The following is an 11,780-nucleotide window of genomic DNA, read 5'->3' on the forward strand; positions in this document are numbered from 1 at the left end:
GAACGTGACACTCTCACTGTTCAAATAAACCTACCATTAAAATTATAGACTGATCATTTCTTTGTCAGTGGGCAAACGCACAAAATCAGCAGGGGATCAAATACTTTTTTCCCTCACTGTACATCAATGATGTCTCTCTCGCTGCTGGTGATTTTCTGATCCACCTCTATGCAGACGACACCATTCTGTATACATCTGGCCCATCTTTGGACACTGTTTTAACTAACCTCCAGACGAGCTTCAATGCCATACAACTCTTCTTCCGTGGCCTCCAACTGCTCTTAAATGCAAGTAAAACTAAATGCATGCTCTTCAACCGATCACTGCCCCCACCTGCACACCCGTCCAGCATCACTTAGAATTAGACTTAGAATATGTGGACAACTACAAATACCTAGGTGTATGGCTAGACTGTAAACTCTCCTTCCAGACTCACATTTAGCATCTCCAATCCAAAATTAAATCTAGAATCGGCTTCCTATTTCGCAACAAAGCATCCTACACTCATGCAGCCAAACATACCCTTGTGAAACTGACCATCCTGCCGATCCTCGACTTCGGTGATGTCCTCTATAAAATAGCCTCCAACACTCTACTCAACAAATTGGAGGCAGTTTATCACGGTGCCATCCGTTTTGTCAGCAAAGCCTCATATATTACCCACCACTGCAACCTGTACACTCGTTGGCTGGCCATCGCTTCATACTCGTCGCCAAACCCACTGGCTCCAGGTAATCTACAAGTCTCTGCTAGGTAAAGCCCCGCCTTATTTCAGCTCACTGGTAACCATAGCAGCACCCACCCATAGCATGCGCTCCAGCAGGTATATCTCACTGGTCACCCCAAAAGTCAATTCCTCCTTTGGCCGCCTCTCCTTCCAGTTCTCTGCTGCCAATGATTGGAACGAACTGCAAAAATCTCTGAAGCTGGAGACTCCTACCTCCCTAGCTTTAAGCACCAACTGTCAGAGCAGCTCACAGATCACTGCACATAGCTCATCCAATCTACTTCATTCCCATACTGTATTTATTTATTTATCTTGCTCCTTTGCACCCCAGTACCTCTACTTGCACATTCATCTTCTGCACATCTACCATTCCAGTGTTTAATTGCTGTATTGTAATTACTTCACCACCATGGCCTATTTATTTGTATTTTTAAAATATTTTTTTTTAACCTTTATTTAACTAGGTAAGTCAGTTACGAACAAATTCTTATTTTCAATGACAGCCTAGGAACAGTGGGTTAACTGCCTGTTCAGGGGCAGAACGACAGATTTGTACCTTGTCAGCTCGGGGGTTTGAACTTGCAACCTTCCGGTTACTAGTCCAACACTCTAACCACTAGGCTACCCTGCCTTACCTCTCTTATCCTCCCTCATTTGCACATGCTGTATATAGATTTTTCTACTGTATTTTTGATTGTATGTTTGTTTTATTCCATGTGTAACTCTTGTGTTGTTGTATGTGTCGAACTGCTTTGCTTTATACTGGCCAGGTCGCAGTTGCAAATGAGAACTTGTTCTCAACTAGCCTACCTGGTTAAATAAAGGTGAAAAAAAAATCTCCCCTCGACACACCATCTGATTCAAACAGAACATCCAGTTCCACCATCTTCTCACTTGTGTTTTCCTGTTGACAGTGGCTTCTTCTTCTTTGGATTTTGATGGCAGACTACATCCTATAAGGTGTACAGAAAGTACATGGGGGAATATAAATATATATATAAATAACACACAAAGGATAATTGGGCTAGGGGGTACAATATCACATTACACAAGGACCTGATGGGACATACATACACTTATAATTCTAACAGAATTTTTGTTAGTAGAGTGTTTAATTGTCTTAAAATACAGTTCAATTTATTTTTGTAAGGTAAGAAAATGTGGTGTTTTGTTTGTAAATGTATATTTGCGAGTAGAAATTTGGCCAAAAGAATAATGAAATTAATTACATAAAATTGTTTAAACTTATTTCTATCGTAGGTTAACAATCCAAGCAGTACATCTCTCCACAATAGTGTAAAATCTTCATAAATGTGTTCAATTATAAATCTAATGATGTCTTGCCACAGTTTCCTTACATGAATACAATGCCAAAAAGATGCAACACCGTTTCTGGATGGTCATTACAAAAGGTACAATTTGAGATTATGTTTTTCTTAAACTTCTTCATATAGTGGTTGGCAAGATAATATTTATGAATCATTTTAAATGAAACTTCTTTAATTTTGTTAACGAGTAGGTATGTGTGTGGCAACATCCAAACTTTTTCCAACAGATACTATCAACAAAACCGTTCCAATAAGGCATGACATAAGGTCAACACCAAAAGAGAAACCAATACTAGTTGGCTCACCAATAAGATATTTATTATTTCGGAACCAATATTATAAAAACAAAGAATTATTTTTATACAATATATCCCGATTATTCCATATATAATATCTGTGTGGAGAAAAATTATGCTTATAAATTTAGGACCATGACAAGAAAACCTGCCGATGAAAAGCAGAGAGTTTCACTGGAACTTTGTCATTATTATAATTGCAAATCAACATGAAGTTAAGGCCACCAAAAGTAGAGGAGACATGATGAGGAATAAAATTCCACATAGAAGTGGTTCTTCTTAGGAATTGTTCTTTCCAATTGAACTTAAAAGTATTATTTAAGGTGGTAAAGTCCAGAAAATTAATTCCACCATACTCATAAGTGTTCATTACAACAGTTTAACAGTTTTCCTAATGTATTGGGTACGGTTTCTCCACAGAAAGTTGAAAAGCATCTGCTCTATCTCTTTGCTTATTTTACCATCAAGAGATAAAGATAGAGCGCCATATGTTAGCCTAGAGATACTTTAATGCTCGTCGAAATGGGTAGACCAAGGCGCAGCGTGATTTGGGTTCATCATAATTTATAAGAATGTGAACCAGCAACAAAAACAATAAAACAAACAAACGAATGTACAGCCTTGTAGGGCTCAAAAGCAACAATACAAAAACATAGTCAAGATCCCACAAATCACAAATGGTAAATGGCTACCTAAATATGATTCCCAATCAGAGACAATAAACAGCAACAGCAACAACAATAATCTTAATGGTTGTACAGTCGTCTCAAATAAAACTGTGAAGGACCTCGGCGTTACTCTGGACCCTGATCTCTCTTTTGAAGAACATATCAAGACCATTTCAAGGACAGCTTTTTTCCATCTACGTAACATTGCAAAAATCAGAAACTTTCTGTCCAAAAATGATGCAGAAAAATTAATCCATGCTTTTGTCACTTCTAGGTTAGACTACTGCAATGCTCTACTTTCTGGCTACCCGGATAAAGCACTAAATAAACTTCAGTTGGTGCTTAATACGGCTGCTAGAATCCTGACTAGAACCAAAAAATTTGATCATATTACTCCAGTGCTAGCCTCTCTACACTGGCTTCCTGTCAAAGCAAGGGCTGATTTCAAGGTTTTACTGCTAACCTACAAAGCATTACATGGGCTTGCTCCTACCTATCTCTCTGATTTGGTCCTGCCGTACATACCTACACGTACGCTACGGTCACAAGACGCAGGCCTCCTAATTGTCCCTAGAATTTCTAAGCAAACAGCTGGAGGCAGGGCTTTCTCCTATAGAGCTCCATTTTTATGGAACGGTCTGCCTACCCATGTCAGAGACGCAAACTCGGTCTCAACCTTTAAGTCCTTACTGAAGACTTATCTCTTCAGTGGGTCATATGATTGAGTGTAGTCTAGCCCAGGAGTGGGAAGGTGAACGGAAAGGCTCTGGAGCAACGAACCGCCCTTGCTGTCTCTGCCTGGCCGGTTCCCCTCTTCCCACTGGGATTCTCTGCCTCTAACCCTATTACAGGGGCTGAGTCACTGGCTTACTGGGGCTCTCTCATGCCGTCCCTGGAAGGGGTGCGTCACCTGAGTGGGTTGATTCACTGATGTGGTCATCCTGTCTGGGTTGGCGCCCCCCTTGGGTTGTGCCATGGCGGAGATCTTTGTGGGCTATACTCAGCCTTGTCTCAGGATGGTAAGTTGGTGGTTGAAGATATCCCTCTAGTGGTGTGGGGGCTGTGCTTTGGCAAAGTGGGTGGGATTATATCCTTCCTGTTTGGCCCTGTCTGGGGTGTCCTCGGATGGGGCCACAGTGTCTCCTGACCCCTCCTGTCTCAGCCTCCAGTATTTATGCTGCAGTAGTTAATGTGTCGGGGGCTAGGGTCAGTTTGTTATATCTGGAGTACCTCTCCTGTCCTATTCGGTGTCCTGTGTGAATCTAAGTGTGCGTTCTCTAATTCTCTCTTTCTCTCTCTCTCTCTCTCTCTCTCTCTGAGGACCTGAGCCCTAGGACCATGCCCCAGGACTACCTGACATGATGACTCCTTGCTGTCCCCAGTCCAAATGGCTGTGCTGCTGCTCCAGTTTCAACTGTTCTGCCTTATTATTATTCGACCATGCTGGTCATTTATGAACATTTGAACATCTTGGCCATGTTCTGTTATAATCTCCACCCGGCACAGCCAGAAGAGGCTTCCATGTCGTTCCCATAGCAACAATTAAAACATTCCCTAACCAGAAACCGTGGATTGATGGCAGCATTCGTGTGAAACTGAAGGCACGAACCACTGCTTTTAATCAGGGCAAGGTGTCTGGTAACATGACTGAATACAAACAGTGCAGCTATTCCCTCCGCAAGGCTATCAAACAAGCTAAGCGCCAGTACAGAGACAAAGTAGAATCTCAATTCAACGGCTCAGACACAAGAGGTATGTGGCAGGGTCTACAGTCAATCACGGACTACAGGAAGAAACCCAGCCCAGTCACGGACCAGGATGTCTTGCTCCCAGGCAGACTAAATAACTTTTTTGCCCGCTTTGAGGACAATACAGTGCCACTGACACGGCCTGCAACGGAATCATGCGGTCTCTCCTTCACTGCAGCCGAAGTGAGTAAGACATTTAAACGTGTTAACCCTCGCAAGGCTGCAGGCCCAGACGGCATCCCCAGCCGCGCCCTCAGAGCATGCGCAGACCAGCTGGCCGGTGTGTTTACGGACATATTCAACCAATCCCTATACCAGTCTGCTGTTCCCACATGCTTCAAGAGGGCCACCATTGTTCCTGTTCCCAAGAAAGCTAAGGTAACTGAGCTAAACGACTACCGCCCCGTAGCACTCACATCCGTCATCATGAAGTGCTTTGAGAGACTAGTCAAGGACCATATCACCTCCACCCTACCTGACACCCTTGACCCACTCCAATTTGCTTACCGCCCAAATAGGTCCACAGACGATGCAATCTCAACCACACTGCACACTGCCCTAACCCATCTGGACAAGAGGAATACCTATGTGAGAATGCTGTTCATCGACTACAGCTCGGCATTCAACACCATAGTACCCTCCAAGCTCGTCATCAAGCTCGAGACCCTGGGTCTCGACCCCGCCCTGTGCAACTGGGTACTGGACTTCCTGACGGGCCGCCCCAGGTGGTGAGGGTAGGCAACAACATCTCCTCCCCGCTGATCCTCAACACTGGGGCCCCACAAGGGTGCGTTCTGAGCCCCCTCCTGTACTCCCTGTTCACCCACGACTGCGTGGCCATGCACGCCTCCAACTCAATCATCAAGTTTGCGGACGACACAACAGTGGTAGGCTTGATTACCAACAACGACGAGACGGCCTACAGGGAGGAGGTGAGGGCCCTCGGAGTGTGGTGTCAGGAAAATAACCTCACACTCAACGTCAACAAAACTAAGGAGATGATTGTGGACTTCAGGAAACAGCAGAGGGAACACCCCCATCCACATCGATGGAACAGTAGTGGAGAGGGTAGCAAGTTTTAAGTTCCTCGGCATACACATCACAGACAAACTGAATTGGTCCACTCACACAGACAGCATCGTGAGGAAGGCGCAGCAGCGCCTCTTCAACCTCAGGAGGCTGAAGAAATTCGGCTTGTCACCAAAAGCACTCACAAACTTCTACAGATGCACAATCGAGAGCATCCTGGCGGGCTGTATCACCGCCTGGTATGGCAACTGCACCGCCCTCAACCGTAAGGCTCTCCAGAGGGTAGTGAGGTCTGCACAACGCATCACCGGGGGCAAACTACCTGCCCTCCAGGACACCTACACCACCCGATGCTACAGGAAGGCCATAAAGATCATCAAGGACATCAACCACCCGAGCCACTGCCTGTTCACCCCGCTGTCATCCAGAAGGCGAGGTCAGTACAGGTGCATCAAAGCTGGGACCGAGAGACTGAAAAACAGCTTCTATCTCAAGGCCATCAGACTGTTAAACAGCCACCACTAACATTGAGTGGCTACTGCCAACACACTGTCAATGACACTGACTCTACTCCAGCCACTTTAATCATGGGAATTGATGGGAAATTATGTAAATATATCACTAGCCACTTTAAACAATGCTACCTTATATAATGTTACTTACCCTACATTATTCATCTCATATGCATACGTTGATACTGTACTCTATATCATCGACTGCATCCTTATGTAATACATGTATCACTAGCCACTTTAACTATGCCACTTGGTTTACATACTTATCTCATATGTATATACTGTACTCGATATCATCTACTGTATCTTGCCTATGCTGCTCTGTACCATCACTCATTCATATATCCTTATGTACATATTCTTTATCCCCTTACACTGTGTATAAGACAGTAGTTTTTTTTTTTTTTGGAATTGTTAGTTAGATTACTTGCTCGTTATTACTGCATTGTCGGAACTAGAAGCACAAGCATTTCGCTACACTCGCATTAACATCTGCTAACCATGTGTATGTGACAAATAAAATTTGATTTGATTTGATTTGAAGAGGACTGGCCACCCCACATATGCTCTCTCTAATTCTCTCTTTCTTTCTCTCTCTCGGAGGACCTGAGCCCTAGGACCATGCCCCAGGACTACCTGACATGATGACTCCTTGCTGTCCCCAGTCCACCTGACCATGCTGCTGCTCCAGTTTCAACTGTTCTGCCTTATTATTATACGACCATGCTGGTCATTTATGAACATTTAAACATCTTGGCCATGTTCTGTTATAATCTCCACCCGGCACAGCCAGAAGAGGACTGGCCACCCCACATAGCCTGGTTCCTCTCTAGGTTTCTTCCTAGGTTTTGGCCTTTCTAGGGAGTTTTTCCTAGCCACCGTGCTGCTACACCTGCATTGCTTGCTGTTTGGGGTTTTAGGCTGGGTTTCTGTACAGCACTTTGAGATATCAGCTGATGTACGAAGGGCTATATAAATAAATTTGATTTAATTTGATTTGATATCAGGCCACCATAGAAATACAATTCCACTAGATAACCCACCATAATTCACACCCCGACCCAACCAACATAGAGAATAAACTGCTCTCTATGGTCAGAGTGTGACAGATACCTTCAGCCTTAGTTATTAGGACTCTTCCTTTTAAAGTTAAGTCACTCTGTAGCCATTGATTTAGCCTCTTCTGGGGTTTTTAAATAAGAGGGTTAAAATTTAGTAAGCCTCTAGACTTCTGATCCTTAGTAATGGTTATGCCTAAATATGTAAGTTCTTCTTTCACTGGAATACCATAATATGAAGGTGTCACAATCTTTGACAGCCATGAGTTCACGTGTATTCATGTTAAGATATAAACCAGACGCTTTGGAAAAGGATAGTATCACATTGATCGATATGGGAATTTGGTTAGCGTCTTTCAGAAAAGGTGTAGTATTGCCAGCCAGCTGGCTTTTAATAATTTCTTTACCAGCTATGGAAATACCTTGTACAGGACTATTAGTTAAAGAATTTGTAAGAAGTTGGGTGATTAATAAAAACAGATACGGAGAGATAGGACAACCTTGCCTAATTCCTTTCTTTAACTCAAATCTAGGTGAGGTGCCATGTTTCCGTTTGACAGATCTGTTACCATTTCTATAGAGAGTCTTAATAACCGTACAGAAAAAATCCCCAAAGACAAATTTCTCAAGGGAGTGGAAGAGGAACTGATGGTCTACTGTGTCAAATGCTTTATAAAAATCCCAAAATAATATGAAGCTATCCTCGGTTATTAGGTCTGAGTAGTCAAGTGTGTCTAATACTAGGCTGATTTTGTTAGAAATATGACTGTTCTTCATAAAGCCAGACCGTGTTTCATCAATAATTGCATCCAGGACTTATTTCATTATTTTTGCAAGTAGTAAGGCTTATATCTTAAAGTCATTATTGAGAAGTCAAATTGGACGCTAGTTATCGATGAGCAGCATTTCTTTTTTAGGCTTAGGTATCAGTGTTATTAACCCCTGACTCATTGTAGGAGGGAGAATATTGTTTTTAATACTCGTTAAAAAGACTTCAAGTAGGAAGGGAGCTACTTGTTCAGAAAATAATTTGTCAAATTCTGATGTAATTCCATCAACATCTGGGGATTTATTGTTCTTTTGATGTTTGAAAGACTATAATCTCTTCAACTTTGATGGGTTCATCACACTGTTAGATTCTGTATCACTGATAGAGTGAACATTATTCAGTGAGTCAAAAAACATATATGTGGATTCCTGAGAGTACATAGAGCTATACAATTTCCTGTAAAAATTGCTACAGTTTTTAGTGATTCATTTTTGGTAATCTGTAATAACACCATCAATGTTGAATTGTGTTATTTGTAGAGTGAAATTTCTCACGTCTAAAGAACTAGAATCCCCATACTGTTTTTATTTTATTTACTTTTCTGCTCTTTTGCACACCAGTATCTCTACCTGCACATGTTCATCTGATCATTTATCACTCCAATGTTAATCTGCTAAATTGTAATTATTCACTCCTATGACCTATTTATTGCCTACCTCCTCATGCCTTTTGCACACAATGTACTGTATATAGATTTTTTTTCTTCTAGTATGTTATTGACTTGTTTATTGTTTACTCCATGTGTAACTCTGTGTTGTTGTCTCTTCACACTGCTATGCTTTATCTTGGCCAGGTCGCAGTTGCAAATGAGAATGTGTTCTCAACTAGCCTACCTGGTTAAATAAAGGTGAAATAAAAAAATAAGAAATTCTGTTCTCCCTCCTCAAGCCATTTTTTTCCTAGATCTAATAAAGGCTCCTTCTGCTTTTTAATCTATATATATTATCCAGTTGATTTAATCTATATATATTATTCAGTTTATTTTATAAGTCAATCAGTTCAATCTTCTCCTCCCGAGATAGGCCGGCTGGGGACCTCTGAGAAAGGGAAGTTATCTTAATGATCACCTTTTCCTCCTCAGCTCTTCCGGTCGTAACAAGATTCCGACCATATTTTCTAAGGTATTTGGACACCTCAAATGTAAAGAGCTCCCAGTTCTTGCAATATGATTTTTCTTCACAAAACATTTCCCAAGAAGTGTGAGAGCAGATCTTTAACCTCAAACTTAACTATATTATTATTTAATTACGAGCTATTTAGCTTCTAGTAGGATGCTCTATCAAGGTCAGTATCAAGGGTAAATATGTTGATATCAATGTAAATGGCCCTATGAACTGTGAGGGGAGTAGCACAAATATTTGTAGTAACACACTCACTATCAATACATTTGGATATAAGCAAAACATCTATTCTGGACTGTCTGGAACCTGTTTTGTTACTCCAAGTGAATGATCTGTTGGCCGGAAACCTCTCCATATATCAGTAAGATCAAACTTTTCCATAAAAGTATTAAACCCAAAGTATTAAACCCAAATTCTGACTGGTTGGCCTACCTGGGTGCCATCTATCAGATGAATTATCTATAGTAATGTCAAAGTCCCCTCCTATCAATAATAAAGAATTGGGAAATTTAGATAACCAATGAAGTATATGTTTCTCCATAGATTCAAGCAACTCATAATTTTCATGTTTGGTGCTGTACCCATAGAAGTTTACAGTAATGAGCGTAATGTCATTGTAACTGATCACAAGACAAATAAAGTGACCAAAGAGGGGTCACATTCCGAGTCTAGAATATTACCACCAAAGATATTTTTCACTGTAGTGACACAAGTGGAGCGTTCAGATCCATATCGTTGTCCCACTGTGACCTCCAGAAGTTGGCATCAGTAGAAATTGAGTGAGACTCTTGAAAAAAGCAAAAATCTGTTCGAAATTGTTTAGCAAATAAAAATACAAATAAATACCTTGCGCTTCACATTGTTTCGTAACCCCCTAGCATTAAGAGAAACTATAGACAAAGACAAAACAACAAAGACAATTTAAAAGTAAAAAACTGTAGAATGAGTCAAAAACGTTGGAGCTGTGAACATAAGCGATAAGGAACCGAGATCTGCACCATTTAAGTCAATTTAAAGAGAAAATAGCTTATACCATAAACTCTGAGCTAGTTGTTATCCGGCTTTTGAAATTTCACTTAACAGAAAATTATTTTCAAAACCAAACCAAGGGTTCTCTGTAGTAAGAGAGACTAAAACCCCTCTTTAGTGCTATCAGGCACTATTCTGATAAATAAAAATAAAATACAAAATATTAATTTTAAAAATAAAAGAGTACCTACTATTTTAAGTGCATATGAAAACTGATCAGAAAAAAAATAGAGTAAAAAATGTTTTACATATACATGTTCCTAAGACCTTTCTCACTTGGCAATAACTATTAATAACTAAATAGAACAATAACTGTGTAAAGTCAGAACAGACCTGAATGCCCCTTTAAAACAGTATTTTAGTTACTGTATGCATAAAAAATAAATACAACTTTCAGTCTTCTTCGTGAGTTTGTAAACAAAATACACCTTCTTCTGGTCTGGTCATACAATAACAAGCTAATAAATTATTGAGGTACCATTGAGGTACCTGAGTGTTCTGAAAAAGAGTCACCTGAGGCTTGTTAGGTAACGTTAATCAGTACAAGGAAAATGAGAATACCATGGCTGAAACCATCAATCTGTTCCCTCTGGTGAGATTCTAGGGATGAAAATAGATTTCTGAACCGCTGATGAAGCCTTGTCCTCAGACGAAGTAAGCATCCTCCGGGCTGAGATGCTCGGCGAAACGCAGACCATGGCTCTGAGGGAACGAGTTCTTCCATCAGCTTTCCAGACGGCATTCCTGTAGAATCTGGCAGTGAAGAGGATGATGATACCCCTTGGTCTTGAATCGTTTTGCTGTTGCTTCTTGCCGAGGTGATGCACAACGTCGATGGTATCACCAACTTTGTGGTGGTGATGGTGGTTAGAGCGTTGGACTAGTGACCGGAAGGTTGCAAGTTCAAATCCCCAAGCTGACAAGGTACAAATCTGTTGTTCTGCCCCTGGACAGGCAGTTAACCCACTGTTCATAGTGAAAATAAGAATTTGTTCTTAACTGACTTGCCTAGTTAAATAAAGGTTAAAAAAAAAAAAAAAATGCAGATAGCCTCACATCCTCATTCTCCACCTCTGGCAACCCATAGAATCTCAGGTTCCATCTTCTTGTGTATTGCTCCAGATCAGTGAGACGTCTATGGTAGACATTGTTATTCTGTTCCACATTTAACACACATTTTCAACTTTAGCCACTCCCATTTTGACATCCTTGATTACAAGACATGCAAACTCCAGTCTTTTTCAAGCCTTTGATAACCACAGTGTTTGCGCCTACCATTGTCTCAATGGCGTCAGACCTGGAGTTGATGAGTAAGGAGAGGGTAGCCACGATGTCAGAGTCCGTGTTTGGTTTTTTGGAGGGTGGAGGTTTGCACGGAGTAACCGGTAAAGAGGGGAACTCGTCATCTTCAACAGCATTCAAAAGCATGAGA

This window comes from Oncorhynchus tshawytscha, linkage group LG23 (assembly GCF_018296145.1).
Source record: "Oncorhynchus tshawytscha isolate Ot180627B linkage group LG23, Otsh_v2.0, whole genome shotgun sequence".
Lineage (NCBI taxonomy): Eukaryota > Metazoa > Chordata > Actinopteri > Salmoniformes > Salmonidae > Oncorhynchus > Oncorhynchus tshawytscha.